Source organism: Chiloscyllium plagiosum, chromosome 17, assembly GCF_004010195.1.
Source record: "Chiloscyllium plagiosum isolate BGI_BamShark_2017 chromosome 17, ASM401019v2, whole genome shotgun sequence".
NCBI lineage: Eukaryota > Metazoa > Chordata > Chondrichthyes > Orectolobiformes > Hemiscylliidae > Chiloscyllium > Chiloscyllium plagiosum.
This window is the reverse complement of record NC_057726.1, coordinates 3534449-3562396: the sequence shown is the minus strand read 5'-3', so window position 1 is coordinate 3562396 and position 27948 is coordinate 3534449. Positions and strand designations below refer to the sequence as shown.

The window sequence follows — 27948 nt, the reverse complement described above, 5'->3', positions numbered from 1 at the left end:
TTTAAAAAAAAGGGTTTTGTGATTTACACATGAAAGAAGTGAAACTATCACTGTATTCTAACAGATGAAAGGCTTAACAGACAATCAATTTTTCAATGTATAATTTCAGTTACATCACACTGTAAATATTTGCTATAAATTCTGTGTTACGATCGAGCCCTCCACTATCACCTGATGAAGGAGCGTCGCTCCGAAAGCTTGTGTGCTTCCAATTAAACCTGTTGGACTATAACCTGATGTTGTGTGATTTTTTAGCTTTGGTGAGTTTGTCTTGGAGGTTAAATTGTTCATGGCCGGCCATTTTCCCAAAAGGTCAACAATTCTATAAATACTCCCTAACTGCTTGAAAGAATTCCAGTGAGTCACTTTGAAATTTTTGTTCCAATGATGAGAATTCAGTTTCACAAACCAAACAAAAACTTCTTTCACAGGAATCTTTGAGTTACATTCAGCTGAAGGGGTACATCAATGAAACAGATAATATTGCCAATGTAGCAGTTTTTTTTTTAAACATTAAGCTTCTGCATCTAAGTACACAGTTCTCATTTCAAAGTACATCAAGTTAAGAAAATTTGAGAGAGTGCATGGCAACGTCAGGAGAGTGAATGCCAGACATTCAGGACAGTGGACGTCAAACAACTTCTAGTGTCAACCATTAACACAGAACACTCGATGGTCACATGCAGGTAGAGAAGAATGACCCTTAATTTTCTAACAATTTGTTTTGCTTCCTTCTAAGCTTGGTAGGGAGAAGAACTTTCTGAAATATGTCAGCAAACAGAGGAACACCACAGATGATTAACTAATCTGAGCCCTGTTCGGCACTGTGAAATCTGCCAGGACAAAAAATTATGTTTACCCGACAACACAAAATTCCTGTTGCGAATATTGCTAATGTATAATGCACAATAAAGTTTGATATTTAAATAAAGACTTCCACTACAAGCTGGTGTCTATTGACCACCTAATCCTACAATTCTATTTTGATTTAACTATCATATAATCTATTTAAATCTGTCCTTAGAGGATGCTGTATTTAGAGATCCTAAAACAAGGCAGAACCAAATACACAACACATATTCTTGATCAATTTGTTTCCAAAAGGCTTAATTAACTTACAAGTCTCTTTCTGGAATTAAGGCACCATGTTTGCTTTCGTTTCTCAACAAATCCAGACTGACTTAAACTGAACAGTGCTTGCCTCTGTCACAGTTATAGCTTCAACAGCATCTCTTTTATAGACCATGCTACTTAATAGCCTGAGCTACTCAGTGTGACCATTTTGTTGAGAGGATAAATTCTCCTATAAATACACTGACAGAAAAGGAATTTCAATGAGTCATCCTGAACCTTGCCTTCCGATCTTCAAACAGCACTATTCTACAAAACATACGCAATGTTCTTGCAACTAAATCCCACAGTTTGCACACTGCTCATGAAAGGACAAACAGGTCTATGACCACACAATATGTAGTCACTAATTCCGACAGCCTGCAGCAGTCACATGGAAAGTTCCCATCCCTGTGATAAGAGCTTGTATTTACATAGCACATTATTCCATGCCTCAAATATCCTCCAGCACTGAATACAATAATTTACTTGAACAGTTGGTCATAGAGATGTACAGCACAGAAACAGACCCTTCAGTCCAACCTGTCCATGCCAACCAAATATCCTAATTCAATCTAGTTAACAGCTAACCCGAGAATGCAACTTTTTAAAAAAAAGGTTTTGTGGTTTAGATCCCTCTAAACCCTTCCTATTCATATACCCATCCAGATGCCTTTTAAATGTTGCAATTGTACCAGACTCCACCACTTTCTCTGGCAGCTCATCCCATACATGCACCACCGTCTGCACGAAAATGTTGCCCCTTTTCTGTCTTTCCTCTCTCACCCTATACCTATGCTCTCTAGTTCTGGACTCTCCCACCTCAGGGAAAATACCTTATCTATTTACCCTAACCATGCGCCTCATGATTTTACAAACCTCTATAAGGCAGTTCATGTAAGTTTGTTATTGGGACATATATGACACAGCAAAGGCTGCATTTATTGCCTGTCCTTAATTACCTGCTGTGGTGGTGGGAAGTTAAGAATGCGTTGCTGGAAAAAGTATAGCAGGTTAGGCAGCATCTGAGGAGCAGGAAAATGACATTTCAGGCCGGAGCCCTTCATCAGGAATGCTTCAGGGCAGAGGAGAGGACTTGGGGAGTACAGTGAGAGAGGGACTCACTGAGATCTTTGTCGAGTGAGGAGGAGTACTTCTTCAAGGTAGGCATCCTTGCAAGAGCCTTTGCAGTAAGGTTGAAATCAACTAGGAGACAGTGAGGTCTGCAGATGCTGGAGATCAAAGTTGAAAGTGCGTTGCTGGAAAAAAAGCACAGGTCAGGCAGAATCCGAGGAGCACGTGAATCAGCGTTTCGGGCCGGAGCCCTTCATCAGTTCTTCAAATTATTTTGGGGTTTAAACTCAAATCCAACCATGCAAAGATGTCAAAAATGGATTCAGTAAATCTGAGATGCCGTGAGCTACCAGAAAATAAAGGAAAAGAAAAGCTGCCAGAATTGTTATAAGAACCCAATAAATTCATCAAGACACTTCAGCAAAGAAACAAAGAAAGCTACTGAGCAGTCTAGGATATACAGGACTCCAGATTATGTGGCTGATTCTTAATGCTCTCTGAAGCAGTTCAGCAACCACTGCATAACGAAGAGGACCAATAAGAGACATTACTTAATATGTGGGTGGCACGGTGGCACAGTGGTTAGCACTGCTGCCTCACAGTGCCAGAGATCCGGGTTCAATTCCGGGTTTCCTCCGGGTGCTCCGGTTTCCTCCCACAGTCCAAAAGTGTGCAGGTTAGGTGAATTGGCCATGCTAAATTGCCCGTACTGTTAGATGTAGGGGAATAGGTCTGGGTGGGTTTCGCTTCGGTGAGTTGGTGTGGACTTGCTGGGCCGAAGGGCCTGTTTCCACACTGCAATGTTCTAACCTGGAATGTTGAAACTTTATTGCTGGAACAGCGCAGCAGGTCAGGCAGCATCCAGGGAACAGGAGATTCGACGTTTCGGGCACAGGCCCTTCTTCAGGAATGAGCAGAGAGTGTTCAGCAGGAGAAGATAAAAGGTAGGGAGGAGGGACTTGGAGGAGGGGCGTTGGAAATGTGATAGGTGGAAAGAGGTCAAGGTGAGGGTGATAGGTCGGAGTAGGATGGAGGCGGAGAGGTCAAGAAGAAGACTGCAGAAGACTGCAAGAAAGTGAGGTCTGCAGATGCTGGAGATCAAATGCTCATTCCTGAAGAAGGGCCTGTGCCCGAAACGTCGAATCTCCTGTTCCCTGGATGCTGCCTGACCTGCTGCGCTGTTCCAGCAATAAAGTTTCAACTTTGATCTCCAGCATCTGCAGACCTCACTTTCTCCTCTAACCTGGAATGCTCTGCCGAAAGGAAGCAGACTCAACAACAATTTTCATAAGAAAATTGGTTCAATCTTTGGAGGAAAAAAACAACCTGAAGGACTATGGGGAGTAGGGCAAATTGGATAAGTCTACCAGAGTGCTACACCAGCAATGATGGCCTGAAGAGCAATTTTCTGAAACACATGAAAAGCAGTTCCAGACATTCCTCCCTTCAACAGATCTTAGGTTTGATCTCTAACCTGTGTTAGGATGGTTAAAATCAGCTGGCATGTTGAACACAGCCTTCACAAAAAGGCAAAGAAAAATCTATGAAAGTTTTTGCTGTTGGCCATTCCCCAGTAACCTTAATTATAAGTCCATGTGTTTGGACACCTGAGGAGAATAAGATCATAAACCTTTCCATTCAACTTCTTTACCCAGAACAAGCAGAGAATAAGGAAACTGATTCCATTTGGAGTAGTTGGATGAATATATTTAAGCAGAAGCTCGAAAAGATTGGAGGGAGAAACAGATACAAGATTATTATAATAGAAATCATAGAATCTCTACAGTGTGGAAATAGGCCCTTCGGCCCAATAATTCCACACCAACCCTCCGAAGAGCAACCCACCCAGACCCATTCCCCCAATCCACTCTCCTATATTTACCCCTGACTAATGCACCTAACCTACACATCCCTGATCATTAAGGGTAATTTAGCATGGCCAATTCACCTGACCTGCACATCTTTGAAAGAAACCAGAGCACCCAGAGAAAACCCACGCAGACACGGGGAGGATGTGCAAACTCTACTGAGATGCCGTGAGCTACCAGACAGTCATCCAAGGCTGGAATTAAACCCCGGTCCCTGGCACTGTGAGGCAGCAGTGCTAACCACTGAGCCACCATGCCACCTCATATGAGTCTCCTGGCATCACACTTGCTGATGCATTTCCTTTTAGTCCTTTCTCAATCACACACTTATCTACCTTTTTCTTAAATACATCTGTGTTAATAGCTTCAACTTTGATGCCATCTTTCAAACCCATGACTCAGGGCATCTAGAAGGACAAAAGCAGCAGATGCTGGGAACACTATCACCTTATGTTCCCCTCCAAGTCACATACCATTCTGATTTGTAACTATATCACTGTTCCTCCACTGTCACAGGTTAGAAATCCTGGAACCCCCTAAATAACACCAGCACGATGGGTGTGTCTGCACTGCATTTACTGCAATATTTACAAAGGCAGCTCACCACCATTCTCTCCAGGGCAGTTAGGGTTGATCAATAAATTCTGGCCTTGCAAGTGATGTCCCTTGACTGAATAAGAAAATAAACTACTCCTGTAGCAATGAGTTTCACATTCTAATTACTCTCTTCATAAACTTGTCCTGAATTCCCTATTGGATTTAGGAGTGAGTTATTTATGGTCTCTTTTGTTGGTCTCCTCCAAAGTGAAAACACCTACTTCATATTCACCTTGTCAAGCTTTTTCACGACTTCATGTGACCTCTGTTCTTTTGCCAAATTAAAGCACATTCTGCAATTGTGTCAACATCTACTTCTGCTATAACACATTCTTCCTTAGTGTTAACTCAAACTCTGAGTCAAGCACATTTTTATGCTTCTGATTTCATAGTTATGAATTGTTAATAATATTGTGAACAATAATTGCATCTTTGCCATTCTGCGTAGCTGTTCTCCATTTTGCTATCAGTCTCCTAACTCACATTTTCTGACAATCATAACTCAACCTTGCAATACTTTACTGCAGTGGTTCACAAACCTTTTCATTTGTCACCACTTAGGCAGGAGAAAGGTCCACACAGGCTCTGTAGTAATCCTCCCCAACCCACTTGCACCATCACTACAAACTAATCAGGTGATGCCTGCTTCCATACTGGAGACAAAACAACTGCAGATGCTAGAGTCCAAGGTAGACAAGCAGGAGGCTGGAATAACACAGCAAGCCAGGCAGCATCAGGAGATTGAGAAGTCAGCGTTTCTTAGCTGGGACTCTAAATTCAGGAGATTCCACTTTGTTTTCAGCCCAACATCTTGTATGCTGTAGCAGTAACTTTTTTTGCTTATAAAGTCACATTGCCATTGCTCACACTTATGGTGACTTGTGCTGTACAAACTAGAGCCACATGTGTCACATCCAGTGGGTAGAGGAAAGATAGTTCTGGCTAATTCTGTCAGTAGACCTCGGCTACATCAATGAGGAGAAAGTGAGGTCTGCAGATGCTGGAGATCAGAGATGGAAATGTGTTGCTGGAAAAGCGCAGCAGGTCAGGCAGCATCTAGGGAACAGGAGAATCGACGTTTCGGGCATTAGCCCTTCTCCTGAAGAAGGGCTAATGCCCGAAACGTCGATTCTCCTGTTCCCTAGATGCTGCCTGACCTGCTGCGCTTTTCCAGCAACACATTTCCATCAGCTACATCAATGACTTGCATCTTAAACCATCCTGTGGACCACCTGGAGGACCCGTGTTTTGACACCACTGCTTTATTGAAGGTCTTTGATATGGACATTTACCATAGCGTAATGTACAAGCTGATGTTACTATTTGATAGGCTAAATTCCAGACTGAAATCTGGCTTGATTGATCATATTAGCTTTTATTAGGTTGTCTTTGAACCTAAAGAATTGCACAGTTAACAATAAAATATAAGTTTATTAAGAAAAAAGACAAAAAGAATAAACCAAACTATTTACATGTATTTCCAAGTCTTTAAACTTGTGTTATATGATGAAGTACAACCCCACTTATCCTAACAGCACTTCTTTATGCTACTGTCTATCACACAGAGAGCTTGACTTGGCTGTGGTTACAACTCCTAGTTTGGAGAATTGAATTGTCTCTTCCTTGAGCAGTCATACAATGAGTGTAGACTCTCTCAGCTTCATATAACCCCTTCAGGATTTTAAGCAAACACTTCTGGTCTGGACATTCAAACTAAACTCCTCACACAGAGGTAACCAATTTCTTAAGAGATTGAAATTATCTTTAGGAACAACTGACTTACTCAGCTAGCTTCAGCCAAGAATTCTGAAAGACTGAAACTGAAAAGGTTTTCCAAGTTATGGGTGCTTCAACTAATCGGGTGAGCCTGTGGATCTTGTTAAGCACAAACACCTGCATGGACTAGCTGGACTGAATAGACTGAATAATAATAAAAACATGATTTCTATGATATAAATTATTTTACAAACCTAGGAAGAGAACTACTGTCTGACCCAATACCTGAGAAATTGAAGTGATTTACATAGAAAGCTCACAACATCTCCTCAGACTTAGAAGGATGGATAACATGCAGCCATGCCGAGACTACACATGATAAAATCCATTTGCTGAAGACTGTCTGAACAGTAATTCCACAAAATCACCCTTTAATATTGACCCAGAGGCTCTGTATCTACTCTCTCAGCTTAGTTTAAATTTATTTATCTTTTCTATCCCTCTTATTCACAGTTATACTGTAATGTCATGTCACAAAACAGAGGGATACAAATGCTTAGGAATTGACCAACAGGTTTAGACAGTACATTTGGATCGGCTCAGGCTTGGAGGGCCGAAGGGCCTGTCCCTGGGTTGTAAATTTTCTTTCTTCTTGGTTCAAAACATTTCTTTGCAAAGCTTAAATGTTCAAATTTCTCTCTTCTTTGTTTATTAGGCCTTCACGATGAAGCATCAATCTTCTGATTTTTAAACCAATTCCAATATTCAAGTATTGCCTTTTGTTTTTAAAGAGATCAGTAGTCAAGATAGTTTGACTAGATAAGCGCAGGCATGACCATGATTTGCTCCGAGTTGCTTCCCTTTCCAGTAATTTGGTTTTACCGTTAGTTATTCTTTTAGCTTGGTGGATTTCTTTTTGAAATGGTTGGACAAATTGAGAGTCACTCCTATTAAGACTTGTCAAAATTGCCTTCAATTTCCACATTACATCAGTATCATTCATTTATTAGGTTATTTGCTCATTTCCCCCTCCTATACACAGTATTTGACATGCCTGCATTAGTGGGCGGCACGGTGGCACAGTGGTTAGCACTGCTGCCTCGCAGCGCCAGAGACCCGGGTTCAATTCCCGCCTCAGGCGACTGACTGTGTGGAGTTTGCACATTCTCCCCGTGTCTGCGTGGGTTTCCTCCGGGTGCTCCGGTTTCCTCCCACAGTCCAAAGATGTGCGGGTCAGGTGAATTGGCCATGCTAAATTGCCTGTAGTGTTAGGTTTAAGGGGTAAATGTAGGGGTATGGGTGGGTTGCGCTTCGGCGGGTCGGTGTGGACTTGTTGGGCCGAAGGGCCTGTTTCCACACTGTAAAGTAATCTAATCTAATCTAATAACAGTTCATCTGGCGCTGTTCTGTCCACTTACATATTTTGTTCCATAATGTACAAGGGAACCATGCTGACCATCTCACAATAAAACATCAGACCGCGCAGTAAGGCAGCAGACTTCGATATCATATAAAATGAAACCCTGTTACAATTATTAATTTTGGAACTTTTAAGCAACCTTAATGAGTAACACTCCAGATTCTGCATTTCCTTTGTTTCATGGAATTCCTTTTGAAAATTCACAGAATACGGACCAGAAAGCAAACAGAAAATTTACAGCAAACTACTAGAACACAGCAACATTTTAAACTGCTTCATATAACAATATAAATTTATAACAAACTAATTTTGAAAAGGTCACTTCTACAATCCAATGAAGAACACTTATTCAAGAAAACACCCATTTCCATAAAAATATGCAATCAAACGCAAACACCCTTTGTTGTGTGCCGTACAATTTTGCTTCAAAGTTTGACTTCGACAAATGACCCAAGGAATACATCAATACTTTAATAAAAATCAAATTCAATCTTTTTGTTTTAGAAGTCAGTCAACAGAAACACAAAATGCTAAAAACACTGTGGTACTCAAAAGACAGTACCAGTTTGAATGAATCATTGACAGAATTTACAAATTGCATTACCTGAGCCACACATTCATTCGCTCACTGTCACTTACACCACCTGCAGTGAAACATTTGCAGTGCTGACTATTCACTTCATTGTACTGGTAGCATCATTGCAAGTATATCAGCAATTCAGCTGCAATCATACTTAAACAATAGTGACACTGAACTACAATTTGATGCACATTGGAAAGGAAAATAGAAACTATCAGTCAAGTTTTGCTATCAAAGTTGGCAGAGAACAAAAGACTACACGAGATGCTAAGAAAGAAAACACTCAGAGGAAGTTTAAACTGGTAATAGATTCAGATATATCAGCTCAGACACTTACATTACGAGTGTGGGGTGCTGGAAAAGCACAGCCAGTCAAGCAGCATCCGAGGAGCAGGAGAATTGACATTTCAAGCACAAGCTCTTTATCATGAATGAGGCTTGTGGGTTGGGGCTAAGATATTAATTGGGAGGGGGCTGGGGTTGGGGAGGTAGCTGGGAAAGCAATAGGTGAATGAAGGTGAGGAAGAAGGTGATAGGTCAGAGGGAGTAGTGATGAATGGGTCTGGAGGGCGGTGCCAAGTTGGAGGCTTAGGACTATGATAAGATGGGAGGAGGGGAGGTGAGGAAGCTGTTGAAATCCACATTTTTCCTGTGTGGTTGCAGGGTCCCAAGGCGTTCCTTCTCCAGGCATCGGGTGGTAACAGTTTGGCGGTGAAGGCGGCCCAAGACCTGCATATCCTTGACGGAGTGGGAGGGGGAGTTGAAGAGTTCAGCCACAGGGCAGTGGGGTTGCTGGGTGCGGATGTCCCAGAGATGTTCTCTGAAATGATCCGCAAGAAGGCGTCCCGTCTCCCCGATGTACAGAAGACCACATCTGGTGCAACAGGTACAGTAGATGACATTGGTAGAGATGCATATGAATTTCTGACAGATGTGGAAAGATCCCTTGGGGCCTTGGATAGAGGTGAGGGCACAGGTTTTGCACTTCCTGAGGTGGCAGGGAAAGGTCCCATGAGTGGGGTGTGGACCTGACGAGGGAGTCGCGGAGGGAATGGTCTTTTCGTTACGCTGATAGGGGTGGGAAGGGAAATATACCTCTGGTGGGGTGGGGTCCGTTTGGAGGTGGCGGAGGATGATGCGTTGCATGTGGAAGTTGGTGGGGTGGAAGGAGGACTGGGGGGGGGGTTTCTGTCCTTGTTGTGTTGAGAGGGCGGTGGAGCATGAAATGGAAGAGATGCACTGGAGGGCATCGTCGACAACGTGGAAAGGGAAGTTGCGATCGTGGAAGGAGGCAGCCATTTGGGACTTAGAGGTGGAATTGGTCATCCTAGGAACAGATGTGGTGGAGGCGGAGGAATTTATTCCTAAGATTTATTCCCAATTCCTCCGCCACATCTGTTCCCAGGATGACCAATTCCACCTCAAAATCCCACATGGCATCCTTCTTCCATGATCGTAACTTCTCTCCCCACGTGGTTGACAATGCCCTCCAGTCCATCCCATCCACTGCACGCACCACTGCTCTTGAACTCCACCCCTCCCAACGCAACAAGGACAGAACCCTGCCCCCCAGTCCTCCTTCCACCCCACCAACCTCCAGATACATCCGCTACCACTACCATCTTCCTCCACTTCCACTACCTAACAGACATCACCAGAGATATCTTTCCCTCCCACCCCTATCAGCGTACCAAAAAGCCCATTCCCTCCGTGACTCCCCAGTCAGGTACCCACCTTGCACCAGCCCACACCCCACTCCTGGCACCTTGCCCTGCCACCACAGGAAGTGCAAAACCTGCACCCACACTCTCCAACCCCACCCCTTCACCTCTGTCCAAGGCCCCAAGGGATCCTTCCATATCTGTCAGAAATTCATGTGCATCTCTACCAATGTCATCTCCTCACCCGATGCACCCAGTGTGGTCTCCTCTACATCGGGGAGACTGGACGCCTTCTTGCAGATAGTCTCTGAAACAATCTCTGGGACATCCGCACCCACCAACCCCACTACCCGTGGCTGAACAGTTCAACTCCCCCTCCCACTCCGTCAAGGATATGCAGGTCCTGGACCGCCTTCACCACCAAACTGTTACCACTCAACGCCTGGAGGAGGAACGCCTCATATTCCACCTTGGGACCCTGCGGATTTCAGCAGCTTCCTCATTTCCCCTCCCCCCACATTATCCAAGTCCCAAGCCTCCAACTCTGCACCGCCCTCCAGACCTGTCCATCACTGCTCCCTCTGACCTATCACCTTCATCCACCTATTGCTTTTCCAGCTACTTCCCCCCAACCCCACCACACTCCCATTTATCTCTTAGCCCCAACACACAAGCCTCATTCCTGATGAAGGGTTTATGCCTGAAAAGTCAATTTTCCTGCTCCTTGGTTGCTGCCTGACTGACTGTGCTTTTCCAGCACCACACTCTTGACTTGAGCTCCAGCATCTGCAATTCTCATTTTTTCCCACTTACATAACAATGGAAATATATCACAGCCGTGATTCAACAGGTAGCTTTGGGACCAAAGGCAATCATAGTTCATATCCCATTCCAGAGCACAAAAATCAAACATGACAGCACAGAATAATGCTCAGGGAGTGCTGCATTGTAAGAAGTGACTACTTCCAGATGGAATATTACACCAAAGCTCCACCTGCCATCTTAAATGAACAGAGAGGATCTGGGATATGCCTGAGGGGAACAGGGGACTTTCCCAAATGTCATGAGCAAGATTTATCTCTCAATCAACGTTAAGACATAGACTAGCTAGTAATTAGGACAATGCTGTCTGTGGGACTTTGCTGTGGGTACGTGGCAATCACAATCCTTACCTTACGATGGCAACTATGCCTCAAAAAATACCTGCCTCACCATAGACATATTAATGTGCAACATAAATGGAAGCCTCTCGCATTTATTTTAAGTTAAAGATCACACAACACCAGGTTATAATCCAACAAGTTTATTTGGAAGTACTAGCTTTCAGAGTGTTGCTCCTTCGTCAGGTAACTGCGGAGCAGGATTATAAGATACAGAATTATAGCCAAAGATCAGAGTGTCATGCATGCAACTGATAGGATATATTGAACAAACCTAGATTGCTGTTTAAAGACTCATCTGTTAGAATGGGTTGCAGGTTTAGTTCATTAAAATGCATTAAATGTGTGAGATTACAATCCGACTGTATCCCAATCTTGAGTCAGACTGGTTCTTTTTCCAATGTAGGAATTTATAAAATGTCATCTGGATTGACTGCCTGCAGATTGTCTGCTTTTTGAAAATAGAATGTATCTGCAAATACAATCCTGCAAATACAAATTCACCCCATAGACTTATTTGTGTGTAAGGGAGGGTGTGAGGTTGGGAGGGTCTAAGGCGGAGGGGGAGGGAGAGAAGTGTGTGTGTGAGGGAGAGAGTGAGAGTGTGTGTATGTGAGTATGTGTATGAGAGTGTGTGGGTTTGCAGGTGTGTGTGTGTGTGTGTGTGTATGTATGTCAGAGAGAGCATTTGTATAAGAGGGAGTGCATGACTGTGAATATGTAAGAGTGTCCATGTATGTGTGAGAGTGTATATGCCTCGAGGCATCCTTGCCTGCAGCATATGAGATGGACGACATTGGCAGAGTACTTGCCGCGTATATTGGTGAGACTGAGCAGACACTATGACAACGGATGAATGGCCACGCAACAAATCGCCAGATAGGGATATTCCCTCCCAGTCAGTGACATTCAGCCTCTGATCTTCGGGTAACCATCCTCCAAGGCAGATTTTGGAATACGCAACAGCTCAGAGTGGCTGACAGCTAAGTTTTGCGTCCATGAGGATGTCCTCAACTGGCACCCTTGGTTCATGCCATGCTACGGGTGACCTCACTACACTATACACTATCACAGTTATGCAGACAACCCCCCCCCCCCCCCATACATCCCCCAAGTGGTGTACACACACACACACACACAAACATACACACTCTCTCTGTCCATCACAGCTTTATAAGTCTATGGGGTGAATTTGCATTTGCAGAACTGTAATTGTAGATACTTTCTATTTTATTCAAAAAGCACACAATCTGCAGGCAGTCAATCCAGGTAAGATTTTACAAATTCCTACTTTGGAAATAGAACCAGTCTGACTCAAGGTTGGGATGCAGACAGACTGTAACTTCACTTTTTTAATACATTGACATCTCAGCTCAGACACCTTTTTTTAATAAAACCTTAAGTTATCTCGAGAATGTGTTTTGAAAGTAATTCTGGGATTTAAACATTAATTAACTGAAATTTGCAACCCATTCTAAAAGATGAAAGACTTCACAGCAATCTAGGTTTGTTCAATATATCGTATCAGTTGCATGCATGACACTCTGATCTTTGGCTATAAATTCTGTGTCTTATGATCCTGCTCCACAGCTACCTAATGAAGGAGCAGCACTCTGAAAGCTCCCAAATAAACCTGTTGGACTATAACCTGGTGTTGTGCGATTTTTAACTTTGTCCACCCCAGTCCAATACCGGCTCCTCCACATCACATTTAGTTTAGTATGTTTAATTAGGTTTATGACCATCTATGTCTTCTCTTTAATTTCTGATGGCCATCTGCAAGAAAGGAATAACATACAACCAATAGAGGCTGGTGTCCCATGAAGATTACATTTGCTTTTTAAACAAAAATTCACATTTAACTGACTGTGTTTAGTGCATAAAGTAGCAGCCAACTTAGTGTGACTTAGCCTTTGAGATTGCATCTTTCAAAAGTGGAGTTGAGCATTTCAAGGAATTGAACATAGAAAGGAGACATGTGTTTGGTTACTTTTGCCTAAACAAAACCTCCTGAATGCTGAGTATTTCTGTTCTTTAATGTAAAAGAAAGATTCTTTTTGTGTTTACGTTTCTAGTCTTCTTCTGTATGGATGAAAGTAAGGACTGCAGAGGGAATGAGTGAACTGACCACAGCACTGAAGAACAGGGAGCCATTCAAGTTGGAGGGGGGAATGGGAATGTGGTAGTAGTAGAGTACCGTACAATGGAGGGGATAGATTCTAATCTCTGCAGATGTGAGCATAAGCCTCAAAGACTGTGTTGCTTCTCTGAAGCCAGAGGTCAGGACACCTCAAAGCACAGGAGGAACTTGGGAATCAGAGAAAAGGATCTTTACGCATGGAATATAATGTGGAAACTAAGAGGTTATGCACTTTCATTGGAAGAATAAAAAAGCTAAATACTATTTAAATGGGGAAAAACTGTAGGATATTAATTACCAAAAAACTAGCATATAAGTTCCTCAAAACTGTCAGCTATCCAAAAAACATTGGCTGTACTTTGCAGCAAAATTTATTAGTTGTATAGAACCTTAACAGAAATAACATAATAGTCCATCAACAGGCTAAATGGAAGCTGATGAACCAAACAGGAACCCAGTAATCCCTCATTCCCAAAGATTCAGGAGCCCCAGTTTTGAAAATGTACATCTAGATCCTGTACAAGCAACTTGTAGGCTGAGTTTCCTTTATGGCAAGAGTACAATACAAAAATAAACTCGAAAACAAAATGCATCGCAACAGGCCATTTGAAACTGATTGCTCCAAGCAGTCAATCATTTTTTTCTTACCATTTTTTGTTCTGTCTTCTCCATTTCCCTGAAGCATGAATTCCTCGTTGGGGTTCAGTTCCACAAACTCAGATTGCTACTACATGCTTTAATATAGGCAATAAACTATTCACCTACGATAGCCATCACAGTTTAAACTAATCTTGTTCTCACCTAATGCACGCTCTGTTGACAGCACAGTCTAAGCAGTCACACAATGCTGAGCAGTATCAGGTTACAGAACAGCTGTCTCTACAAACTCCACTGGCTTGGGCAGACTGTGTAAACCATAAACTTTCAGCTGTGGTCTGTGGCTAGCACTCTTCCTTCAGGAGCTTAAAAGTAATCTGTTCACAGTTCCACTCCAGAAACTTCAGAAATAATCTAGACCAACACTCCAGGGCAGTATCAAGCCTATGCAGTAGTATAAGGATGTGACATCTTTTGGATGAGTTGTTAAAACTAAGATGTTTTCTACCCATAATGTGGCCATAAAAACAATTCCCATAGAATCAATCATTTTGCAGAACAGGAGAGTTCGCTCAATTGCTAACACTAATAAACCAATGAGCCAGTATTTTACCAGATTGCTGTGTGGGAACTTGCTGTGTACCCTACATTATAACAATGACTACACTTAAAATAACTTCAGTCATTCTGAACTTGCAAAATGCACTTTGTAAATGTAAGCCTTTTCTCTTTTAATGATGAGGTGCGCAGGGAGACCTAAGTGCCCAGTTGAGACCCACCTTCCAGCACAGTCATGAAATGGGCATAATTAAAACACAGTTATCTGTCTATAAAAACTGCGTGTTTTCTATTCAAACTAATTCCCTTAACGTTCTGATCTTACTATTCTGGAATAATTATCTGAACAATGGATTAAAAGTCATTAAGCATTCTAACTGAATGATTATGCAGCAAAAACAACAGCATCTTTGATAGCAACAATTGGTTCCAAGGCTGGATTGCAGTGCTTGGGAATGGATTGAGAGTTGGGCTCAAGGGAAGGAATGTTGTATCAGGAGACAGACTATGATTTTTTTTAAACTAACCGACAACCACCTCATGATTGAAACATTTGGGCATCAAGACAAAAGAACAATTGAACTAGTATCGGAATAATTTACTTCCCTTTAGTCATTGGCATAGAGTGATAGAGTTATACAGCAAGGAAACAGATCCTTCCATCCAACCAGTCCATGTCGAAAATAATCCAAAATTAAACGAGTCCCATCTGCCTGTTCCTGGCCCATATACCTCCAAGGTAAAAACAATGACTGCAGATACTGGAAACCAGATTCTGGATTAGTGGCGCTGGAAGAGCACAGCAGTTCAGGCAGCATCCAAGGATGCTAATCCAGAATCTGGTTTCCAGCATCTGCAGTTGTGCTCTTCCAGCACCACTAATCCAGAATCTGGTTTCCAGCATCTGCAGTTATTGTTTTTACCTCGTTGATTTTAACCCTACTGCGAATCCTCTTGCAAGGATGCCTGCCTTGAAGAAGTTTTCCTCCTCTCTCTACAAGAATCTCGGAGTCCCTCTCCCACTGCAACTCCCAGGTCATCTATGCTACTTTCTCCCCACCCCTACCCTCCTCTAGCTTATCTCTCCACGCTTCCGGCTCTCTGCCTTTATTCCTGATGAAGGGCTTTTGCCCGAAACGTCGATTTCGCTGCTCCTTGGATGCTGCCTGAACTGCTGTGCTCTTCCACCACCACTAATCCATATACCTCCAAATCTATCCTATTCATGTATCTACACAAAGATTGCTGAGCCTCTTGATGAGATATTTGTATCATCGATAGCCACAGGACAGGTGCTGAAAATGTCTTTTAAACATTGTAATTGTACCCATATCCACTACTTTTTCAGGAAGTTCATTTCACACACAAACCACCTGTGTAAAAGGTTTCTTTAAACATTTGCTCCCTAGTCTTGAACTCCCCTATCCTAGGGAAACGACAACTACCATTAACTGTACTTATACTTCTCATTATTTTGTAAATTTCTATCAGATCGCGTCTCAACCTAACGTCCAATGAAAAAAAATCCCAGCCTATCTAGCTTTTGATAACTTAAACCTTCTCTACCCCGGCAACATCCTGATAAATCTCTTCTGAACCCTCTCCAGCTTAATAATATTGTTTCTATAACTGGGTGACCAGAACTGGACACAGTTCTCCAGAAGAGGCCTCACCAATGTCCTGCACAACCTCAACATGACGTCCCAACTCCTATACTCAATACTACTGAGCAATGAAGGCAAGCATGCCAAACCCCTTTTTAACCAAACTGTCTATATGCAACGCAAACTTCAAAATATTATGTATCTGGACCCCGAGGTCTCTCTGTTCTACAACACTAGTCAAGGGCCCTACCATTAACTATATAAGCCCTACCCTTGTTTACCAAAATGCAAAAACTCATTTATCCACATTGAACTTCTCTCTGAACACAACTGGGAGAATCCTGAACTAGAGGGCATATGTTTAGGGTGAGAGGGGAATGACTTAAAAGGGACCATAAGGGGAACTTTTTCACACAGAGGGTGGTGCGTGTATGGAATGAGCTGCCAGAGGAAGTGGTGGAGGTTGGTACAATTACAACATTTAAAAGGCATCTGGATGGGTATTTGAATAGAAAGGGTTTAGAGGGATATGGGCCAAGTGCTAGTGAATGGGACTAGATTAATTTAGGATATCTGGTCAGGAAGGACTAGTGGACCAAAATAACAGTCTGCTTCCTTGCCGTACCTCTCTATCATTCTATGATTCTATGACTTCTGGAGAAACAGATGAAGGCAGCAAAGGCAGATACAGATTAATGGACAAAACCATCTCTATTCCATAAAATTCATGAAGATAGGATAAAAAAACGTGCCAGCTAACTAACCCAATGCCTTGCTGGATATTATTAGGTTTGCAAAGACAGATGTGAGGAGAGATAGAATGTTTCTTTCCGAGTCCTGTGGCAGTAAGTGATTGCTGGGCCTCTTGCTGAGATATTTGTATCACCGATAGTCACAGGAGAGGGGCTGGAAGACTGGAGGTTGGCCAACGTGGTGCCACTCTTTAAGAAGGGTAGTGAAGACAAGCCAGGGAACTATAGACCAGTGAGCCTGACGTCGGTGGTGGGCAAGTTGTTGGAGGGAATCCTGAGGGACAGGATGTACAAGTATTTGGAAAGACAAGGATTGATTAGAGATAGTCAGCATGGCTTAGTGTGTGGGAAATCATGTCTCACAAACTTGATTGAGCTTTTTGAAGAAGTAACAAAGAGGATTGTTGAGGGCAGAGCGGTAGATGTGATCTACATGAACTTCAGGAAGGCATTTGACAAGGTTCCCCATGGGAGACTGGTTAGGAAGGTTAGATCTCACAGAATAAAGGGAGAACTAGCCATTTGGATACAGAATTGGCTCAAAGGTAGAAGGTAAAAACAATGACTGCAGATGCTGGAAACCAGATTCTGGATTAGTGGTGCTGGAAGAGCACAGCAGTTCAGGCAGCATCCAAGGAGCAGCGAGGAGACAGAGGGTGGTGGTGGAGAGTTGTTTTTCAGACTGGAGGCCTGTGACCAGTGGAGTGCCACAAGGATCGGTGCTGGGTCCTCTACTTTTTGTCATTTACATAAATGATTTGGATGCGAGCATAAGAGGTACAGATCTTGACCAGATGGGCCAATGGGCCAAAAAGTGGCAGATGGAGTTTAATTCAGATAAATGAGGGGTGCTGCATTTTGGGAAAGCAAATCTTAGCAGGACTTATAGACTCAATGGTAAGGTCCTAGGGAGTGTTGCTGAACAGAGAGACCTTGGAGTGCAGGTTCATAGCTCCTTGAAAATGGAGTTGCAAGTAGATAGGATTGTGAAGAAGGCATTTAGTATGCTTTCCTTTATTGGTCAGAGTATTGAGTACAGGAGTTGGGAGGTCATGTTGCGGCTGTACAAGTCATTGGTTAGGCCACTGTTGGAATATTGCGTGCAATTCTGGTCTCCTTCCTATCGGAAAGATGTTGTGAAACTTGAAAGGGTTCAGAAAGAATTTACAAGGATGCTGCCAGGGTTGGAGGATTTGAGCTATAGGAGAGGCTAAACAGGCTGGGACTGTTTTCCCTGGAGTGTCAGAGGCTGAGGGGAGGACCTTATAGAGGTTTTCAAAATTATGAGGGGCATGGATAGGATAAATAGACAAAGTCTTTTCCCTGGGGTGGGAGATTCCAGGACTAGAGGGCATAGGTTTAGGGTGAGAGGTGAAAGATAAAAAAGAGACCTAAGGGGCAACCTTTTCACACCGAGGGTGGTACGTGTATGGAATGAGCTGCCAGAGGAAGTGGTGAAGGCTGGTACAAATGCAACATTTAAAAGGCATTTGGATGGGTATATGAATAGGAAGGGTTTGGAGGGATATGGGTTGGGTGCTGGCAGGTGGGACTAGATTGGGTTGGGATATCTGGTCGGCATGGACGGGTTGGACCGAAGGGTCTGTTTCCATGCTGTACATCTCTGACATCATTCAGACCTCCCAAGTGACCTCAGCAAAATGCTACATCATATGATTATATTCATCCAAGTAAGAAGGTCAGTGTTGCTGTTTGCTCTGTACAGATTGCTGACCAATAAAACGGATGAAACAGCAACAGGACATTAAAACTGTCCTCTGGATTAGGGAGGTGGGGAGGGGAGAAATAGGAATTTAGCCCCGATAAACTATAACTGCCAGAGAATTTAGCCCCGATAAACTATAACTGCCAGAACTGGTCCCTGAATCAGTGGGGACAATGTTAGCCTACACTCTTGACACCTGTCTCAATCTTTAGTAGTCTGTCAAATAGCCTGACAACAACATTCACAGTCCACATTTTCACAGGACTAACTAGCCATTTCGAAAAAGGTGAAAGAAAGAGGTAGACACTCTGATTTGCAAGTCAAAAAAAGGAGATGCTGCTCTAGAAAAAGTGGGAAAAATAAAGCAAATAAAAAGTTAACTTCATTATTAAACTGTTCAAAATGTGGCTGATAGCACTTGAAACATCTGTACGTACGTTAAAAAAATATACTTGCAGTGCATTTGCAAATTGCCTTAACATAGTCTAAATATCAACACACCAGTCGCAACAGCTTATGTTTACTGTAGCACTCACCCAGTCCAGCAGTCACAACAGCTTTGATTATTAAATCCTCAATGTGATTATTCTCTAAAACCATTAGCCCCTCTTCAAAAGGTATTAACTTGTCACGAGGACTAAAATAGCAAATGAAATCACAGTGGAATGCAACAGTGAAATAGCTCCTCTCAGCATCAGTATCCCTTAAAAACAAATTCAGAGTGCAACCAATTTTTCAAAGTAATCATTTGAAAAACTAAACATCTGACATACACACCAATAAAATAAAATTTCTATCTGCTAGCTAATGGAAGTACAAATTAACAATGCAATTGAAGGATGGCCTGTTTAGCCTTAAACAGCCCTTTTATGCCCCTAAAAATTCTTATGTGGTAGTTTTGGAGCATCTCAGGCTCCTCGTGCTGTGAATTTGCCCAATTTACATTCCAAGTTGAATTCCACAGTATCAAAACAGCAAATGCTCTCATAGAAACTATTTGAACAGATTTCTGCTCTTAGTCCAGACATAGATCTTATCCTAGTAATAAGAGGAGGGAAAAGGGGTGCACAGACCAGAAATTAAACATTTGCACAGTACAGGCAGCTAAAATCATGTGTGTACAGTTTACATGCGAGTCCAGTCCCCCAGCAATGCTGTCAACTCTTAACTGCCCTCTGAGTGCTCTAGCAAGAGAATCAATGGAATCAAACCTCATACTGACTGTTCAAGAAATTGTTCACAACTCTGAACGAAGCTTGGGATGAAAACTAAATGCTGACCTTGCTACTGATGCCCACGTCACAAGAATGAAAAAAAGGCACCGACAAATCAATAGACTTTTGTTAATTAATTGCGACATTGGCCTATTGGAGTTGATGTGTAGAGTCAAATGATAGACATGAAGCAGTGGAATTGTCACTGGATTAGTAACCCAGAGGCCTGGACTAATGTTTTAGGGACATGGATTCACTCAAATCCTGCAGCGGCAGCTGTTATATTTTATACTCAATAAGTTCAATCAATAAATTTGGAAATGGAAACTAGATTCAGCAATGGTGATCTACTATAAAAACTCTTTAGTTTCTCCAATGCCCAGGGAATGAATCTACCATCCTTGTGACATCGAGCCAACAACAATTTGGCTGACTCTTAACTGCCATTTGAAATGGCCAAGTAAGCCACTCAATTGCATCAAACTGCTACAGAACCAACTTGCAAGTATGATGCTGCAATGACTATGTTACAAGACTATTGATTGAGAGAGTGGAACCAAGAACATAAAGAGTACTGATTCAAATTTCACCATTTGGATTCAGCAACTTGAGCATTTGAAATTTGAAATTTAAAACTGTTGTTTTCAGTAAAGCAATCACAAAGCTGTCAGGTTTTGTGAAGACCCAACTGTTTAAAGACATCTGCTTAGCTCCAGTGTGTTCTCTGTAAGCAGCTTTGGATATTTCCCAGATCAGAGAAGCACTAAAGCCCTAGACGTAGGTTGCTCAACAGCTGACTTCGCTCATAGTCCTTCCAACGCATTTTACTTCAGATTCCAGGAGACCTGGCTTAAGGTTTTTTCAGTACATTAGCAGTCTCAGACTACAAGAAATAGTGCACAATCTAAGCCCCTGGGAAAAAAAAAGGAGCTTTAGTACTCCAAACATTCATGGACTTCAATCTCCCAGAATCCAAACAACAATAGTACCATTATAAAAGTCCTAAGCTAAACAAAACAAAGATACAAGATTTTCTAATTTTGTTTCAAACCAGTGAATAACTGCCCTGCATTTTGTTCACCCACTTTCCTGATTTCCCCACAACATGTCACACCAATACAACTGCTTGCTGCTTTGCACAATCCTAATCACAAGAATCATTTTATCTTCAACTCACTCTACTCCTTGCAGCACCTAATCTTTCATTAACTTCAACAAAGAATGGCACAGAAAAGGAGCTTGCACCATGCAAACAGCAAAACAAGTCTAATGCCATGTTGATGTTTCACACAAGCTCCATCACTTGCTTTCAAAAGATCCTTGCATTCATTTTTTCCCGATGTAATTAGTTAGCTTCCCCTTTATGTACATTTGTATTCAAGTTAATCACTCCATGTGGTTGCGTGTTTCACATTCTAACCACTATTTGGAGTAAAGATCTTTCTCTAATTTCCTCTTTGGATTTGTTAATGACTATCTAGCTTGCATGAAAACAATTGAATAATACAGAGATGTAAAATGGACTGCATCAACTCCAGTAGCTGAGATTAGCAAAGTAAGTGGACAATCTGCATGAAAATCCACATGTTCTAAAGAGATATTTTCTCTTCCTTGTAGTAAGTAATGGAATCAAACTCGTGCTGTCATCAAATAAATTGAAATTCTGAATTGATATCAAGAGGATAAATGGTTCACTGTCAGTGAACAATGCTCACTGAGAGATGATAAACAAGTCAAACAAGGAGGTCTTGTATCTCAGCATTTTTTTCTAAACTATTCCATGAATTTATCAGAACAGGCAGACAATACAAACAGGCAGCTCAGGGGAAAAAATCTGCACATGCAGCATACAGCCAAACATTACCCACAATAGGGTGTTCCAAGTCACCAACTAGACCGAATATTTCTGCAGTGGTGGGTATGTGAATATGCTGACATAGTCACCATTCACTCCTAGACTCATTCAAACCAACAAAAACTTGCATTTATATAGCACTATTAATGTAGCAAAATGTTCAGGGTGCTTCCAAGAAATGTCACCAAATAAAGCACGAAGGTGTGTTTGGGCAGAGAGGTTTTAAGGAACATCTCAAAGTAGGAAAGAAATAGTGGGGTAGAGCAGTTTGCAGAGGGAATTCCAGACCTTAGGCCCTTGACAGCTGAAGGTAGGACCACTGATGGTACAGCAATTGAAACTGAAGATGTTCAAGAGGCCAAAATGGAAGGAGAACAAATAACTTGTAGGAGGTAACAGAGAGACACCCAGATGAAGCCATACAGAAGTTAGTGAACAAGGACAAACTTGTTTCAATTTGAGGTTTTGCTTAACCAGGACACAAAGGTGGTGATCATGTAATGTGTAAGAATAGAACAAGGAGAGGCAAGGTCAAAAGCTAAAAGCAAAATCCCATGATCTTTGCACAAACAGTTAGATATTATAATTTGAGGTTTAAGGGAGAACTCCTGTTTTTTGGAAAAGCTAAACCATCAATTTGCTTTTCTGTGCAGACTTCACTTTTTATATCTCACCATATAATCCCCACTTAAATTTTAGGTAACATTAATTTCCTTTGAAACAGTCATCTGTGTAGCAGTTTTCTGAATAAAATGGAAGAAATTCAGTTGGTAGCTTGGATCAAAAACATTTTATTACCAAAATCAACAATTTGGTAACAAGGTTTACAACAAGTCAATTTTCTCAATGGCATATACATAAGCATTTTCATTTAAGGGAAAATTATGGCCCTGAGGGATTTCCCCAGTGGAAATAGGGTTTTCCTGTAACACTAATGTTATGTTAGGCATGAGACTAAACCAAAGTCCCAACCTATATGAAGTGTTGAAATGGTTAATTTATTTAGACTGATTTACAGTTTAAAACACTGAGTAGGTCTATCTCCCACCATGAACATGCTGAAGAACACGGCGATAGATTTACTGGAAAATAAGGGTTCACCATCCAACCTGCACACTTCAACATGTTTTGTTACTCTTTCTTAGGATGTAGATTTCACTAATAAGGTCAGCATTCATTGCTCATCCCTAATTTCCCCAAGTCATTAGTGGTAGACTTCCTTCCTGAACAATTTATTTCTTAGCAATTTGTTACAACTAAGAATCTTGTTTCAAGGTAAGAGTTAACCATGCCAATGTGGGAAAGAGTTACAATAGACCCAAAAGGCATACTGAATAAAGGCATGTTTCATAAAAGACATAGGGTTTTCATAACAACCTGAGAACTGTGTAGTCACTTTTACAGAGCCTAATTTTTACAAATTTTCAGACATTTCTAAATTTGCAAAAAGCAGAGGATTCTATCTGGCTGATGTGATTCCACACTCTTCACAGCACTAGTCAATCAATCAGCTGCAGGTTGAAATGGTCTAGAAATGTTGTTCTTGCCAGTAATGTTCACATCAAAAGAATGTAAACTTACAAACTATTCCACGACCCCATTTTGAAGGATCCTCACAGCACCAAGGCTCATATACCTTTGATATGGTTTTAAATTTGAATTCAAAGTCAAGAATTCAAAGTCACCAAAGTTAACACTCTTGGTGCCAGCACTGCCTTCATGATGCACAATCAGAGATGGTGTTTTCACCTCCTTGACACGATAACAGCAAGAACTAGGGAGTCTTCACTGTTCTAAAGCACATGACAGGGTCCCTCATGCTAGGCTGGTCCAGAGGATTAAGTCACATAGAATCCATAGAAAGTCAGCAAGTTGGATACAAAATTGGTCATTGGCAGTTATGGCAGGGCATATCATGGAATAGTGCCCTCTCTCTCATATTTACCTTAGAATCCCTATAGTGTGGATATAGAAAGCAAGCAAGAGCAAAAGAGATCGAGCATGCAAGAGAGCGAGAACTGATCCTTCAAAACACCACTAGTGACTGTGTGCATGTGTGATATATTAGTCATATAACACAGATCTGCATGAAAATGTAGGTGGTCTGATAAGTAATTTTGCAGATGACATGAAAGTTGGTGGAATTGTGGATAATGAAAAAGTTGCCAAAGGATACACAGCAGGATATAGGTCAGTTGGAAGTTTGGACAGAGGAATGGCAGATGTAGTTTTAATCTGGACAAATTTGAGCTGATGCATTTTGGGAGATCAATTACAAGAGGAAAGTATACAGTAAATGACAGGACTCTCAGGAGCATTGATTATACAGAGGGATCTTGGGGTCCAAGTCCATTGCTCACTCAAAGTGGCAACACAAGTGGATCAGGTGGCAAACAGCATGCCTGCCTTCGTCGGTCAGCGCATTGAGTATAAAAATTGGCAAGTTATGCTGCAGCTGTACAAAACTTTAGTTAGGCCACATTAAGAAGCTTACCAGGATGTTGCCTGGATTGCAGTGTATTAGCTATAAGGAGAGGTTCAAGAAACTAATTGTTTTCACTGGAGTCTGACAAGTGACCTGATAAAAATATATAAAATTATGAGTGTCGCAGATAGGATGGGTAGTCAGAGTATAGGAAATGTTTACACAAAAGGAGCAGATGCCTAGAATGCACTGCCCAGGGAAGCTGGGCAATCGTAATGTTTGAAAGACATTTAGACAGACACATGAATTGGCAGGGAATAGGATACAGACCACGTACAGGCAGATGGGACTAGTTTAGAACAGCAGAGGTCAGCACCAGCATGGTGGGCCAAAGGACCTGCTCATGTGCAGTACTGTTCTATGTTCTTTTAGCAAACATTTATCCCTTGACCAACACCTAAAAAAAGTTCTAACTATCTGGTCAAACTGCCAGTGTAGGAGCTTGCTGGACACAATATCATCACATTTCATACATTATAAGGCCTACACTTCAAAAGTCTTAATTGGCTACTTTTAAAAAACAATTGTGAGAGATGCTACTGAAATATGAGAATTTCTTAATTGTAAAAAGCTATGAAATGAAATATATCAAGTTATGTATGAGAATAGCAGCCAAAGAAAATGGCTATCATGAAAATCCATCTGTTCACTGCCAGGGAAGAGAACCTGCCTAAAATGACCACGGGAGTCCAATCCTGCAGAGTGTGGTTACCTGATAACTGTGAAAAAGAACAACCACAGGTTAGCATAAATTCGACCATGCCAACGTCATGTTACAATATTTCAAGAATAAATCCAAGAACAATCCCAGAGAGAGAAGTGGTTTAAGTTTCAGTCCTTTATCCTGAAACCAATGGCAGCAGTGGATATTGTGTCAAGACTGAGCTAACGGAGCCGTAACAAATGACAAATTATACCCAAAAAGTTTGCCTGAGAAATAATACCCAAGCAAGACGAACTTCCAGAAGGAAAACAAAGAAATGCAAATGCATTCATATAACATTATCAACATTACAAACGTACCAAAACACTCTGGAAAGAGGCAAAGTGTCAACAAACAATGAAAAGATTAAGGTCTCAGCAAAATTCATCTTGTGGCTAGTAAGCTGACAAGGAAAATAACATTTAGTCAGCCAGCATTAAGCTCGAGTCCCAAGTAAGCCATCTGTTTATTGATAATGAGAAGATCAGTGTTCATTTCATATACAACTGCATTCATCAACATGCAAATCTAATTTGCCATTAATCAGCCTCATAAACAGCAAGTTGATGAGTTTCACTCAAATAATGAAAAGGAAACATAGACAGAGGTTGACTTTTGTTGAAGGAATAAGAGAGCTCTTGATTCCTTTCTGAAAAAGAAATCCATGCCAAGAGGATCAATGCAACTGGTAAATCATTTTTATAACCAGAGTTTCTGTACCTTAATTGCAAAGTACCACTGGAGCAATTTCAGCTCAGAACTTGAGAAACCCCAGAAAACCAATGCAAATCTCCAATGGAACCACACAGGAAAGAGGCAGAATAGATCTATTTTACTAATGCAACAAACAAACCAAGCAAACCCACAGCCAACAGATCATATCAAAGTTCTGCAATCACATGAAAGAAGTGAAACTATCACTGTATTCTAACAGATGAAAGGCTTAACAGACAATCAATTTTTCAATGTATAATTTCAGTTACATCACACAGTAGATTTTGGCTATAAAGTCTGTGTTAGGACTGAGCCTTCCACTATCACCTGATGAAGGAGCGTCGCTCCGAAAGTTAGTGTGCTTCCAATTAAACCTGTTGGACTATAACCTGGTGTTGTGTGATTTTTAACTACTGCTGCAGGCAGTACATTCCATGCCCCTACTACTGAGTAAAGATATTACCTCTGACATCTGTTCTAGATCTATCAACCTTCAATTTAAACTTATGTCCCTCGTGCTAGCCATCACTATGAGGAAAAAGGCTCTCACTGTCCACTTTATCTAACCCTCTGATTATCTTAAGTGTCTCAATTAAGTCATCTCTCAACCTTCTTCCCTAACAAAAACAACCTCAATTCCCTCAGCCTTTTCTCAAAAGACCTTCCCTCCATACCAGACAACATCCTAGTAAATCTCCTCTGAATCCCTTCCAAAGCTTCCACATCCTTCCTATAATGCAGTGACCAGAGTACGCAACATGCTAAGTGCAGCCACACCATAACCTCATAATTCCGAAACTCAATCCGTCTGCCAACAAAAGCTAACACATCGTGCGCCTTCTTAACAGCACTATGAACCTGGGTGGCGACTTTCAAGGCTCTATGTACATGGACACCAAGCTCTCTCTGCTCATCCACACTACCAAGAGGAGAAAGTGAGGTCTGCAGATGCTGGAGATCAGAGCTGAAAATGTGTTGCTGGAAAAGCGCAGGTCAGGCAGCATCCAAGGAACAGGAGAATCGACGTTTCGGGCATAAGCCCTTATTCAGGAATCCACACTACCAAGAACCTTACCATTAGCCCGGTAATCTTTATTCCTGTTGCTCCTTCCAAAATGAATCACCTCACACTTTTCCGCATTAAAACTCCACTTGCCACCTTTCAGCCCTGCTCTGCAGTTTATCTAAGTCCTGCTGCAAACTGCAAAATCCTTTGGTATTATCCACAACTCCACTAACCTTAGTGTCATCTGCAAATTTACTAACCCATCCTTCTATGCCCTCATTCAGGTCATTTATAAAAATGACAAACAGAAGTAGCCCCAGAACAGATCCTTGTGGTACCCCACTGGTAATTGAACTCCAGGATGAACTTTTTCATCAACCACTAACCTCTGTTTTCTTTCAGCTAGCCAATTTCTGATCCAAACTACTAAATCACCCTCAATCCCATACCTCCGTATTTTCTGCAGTGGCCTACTGTGGGAAACCTTATCAAATGCCTTATTGAAATCCATACACACCACATCAGTGGCTTTACCCTCATCTACCTGCTTGGTCACCTTCTCAAAGAACTCAATAAAGGTTTGTGATAGCGAGTTTTGAGAAGATTTGGAGCTCAGGTTGAGGTTCTGGATGCAAGTTTGCTCGCTAAGCTGCAAGGTTCATTTTCAATTTCTTCACTATGTGAGGTAAACATCATCATTGAGCCGCTGGAGAAGTACTGGTGTTATGACCCGCTCTCTATTTATGTGTTTAGGTTTCCGTGAGTTGATGTCATTTCCCGTGGTGATGTCATGTCCTGTTCTTTTTCTCAGGGGGTGGTAAATCGGGTCCAAGTCAATGTGTTTGTTGATAGAGTTCCAGTTGGAATGCCATGCTTCTCGGCATTCTTGTGCGTGTCTCTGTTTGGCTTGTCCTAGGATGGATGTGTTGTCCCAGTTGAAGTGGTGTCCTTCCTCATCTGTATGTAAGGATACTAGTGAGAGAGGGTCATGTCTTTTTGTAGCTAGTTGATGTTCATGTATCCTGGTAGCTCGTTTTCTGCCTGTTTGTCCAATGTTGTGTTTGTTACAATTCTTGCAAGCTATTTTGTAAATTACATTAGTTTTGCTTCTTGTCTGTACAGGGTCTTTCAAGTTCATTAGCTGCTGTTTTAGTGTGTTGGTGGGTTTGTGGGCTACCACAATGCTAAGAGGTCTGAGTAGTCTGGCAGTAATTTCTGAGAGGTCTTTGATGTAGGGATAGTGACAAGAGTTTCTGGATGCATTTTGTCTGCTTGTTTGGATTGGTTGCTGAGAAATCGGCAGACTGTCCATTGGGTACCCATGCTTTTTGAATACACTCTATCGGTGAGTTTCCTGTGCTCTTTGTAGTTCCTCTGTGCTACAGTGTGTGGTGGCTTGTTGGAATAA

General features: G+C 41.8%; 1 protein-coding gene across 4 annotated transcripts in view; it reads right to left on the bottom strand.

Moving 5' to 3' along the window:
• The window catches only part of LOC122558200 (granule associated Rac and RHOG effector protein 1-like), a 214257-nt gene that overhangs the window by 124490 nt on the left and 61819 nt on the right, over positions 1 to 27948 (bottom strand). The window contains exon 1 of one of the 4 annotated variants that reach the window (XM_043706523.1): positions 13975 to 14137. The exons of 2 other annotated variants lie outside the window; for them this stretch is intronic. The gene's annotated coding sequence lies outside the window, so the exon portion shown is untranslated. Of the gene's footprint in view, positions 1 to 1119; positions 1208 to 13974; positions 14138 to 27948 lie in introns of those variants that run through there. One more of the 4 variants, XM_043706521.1, reaches the window with a different exon arrangement.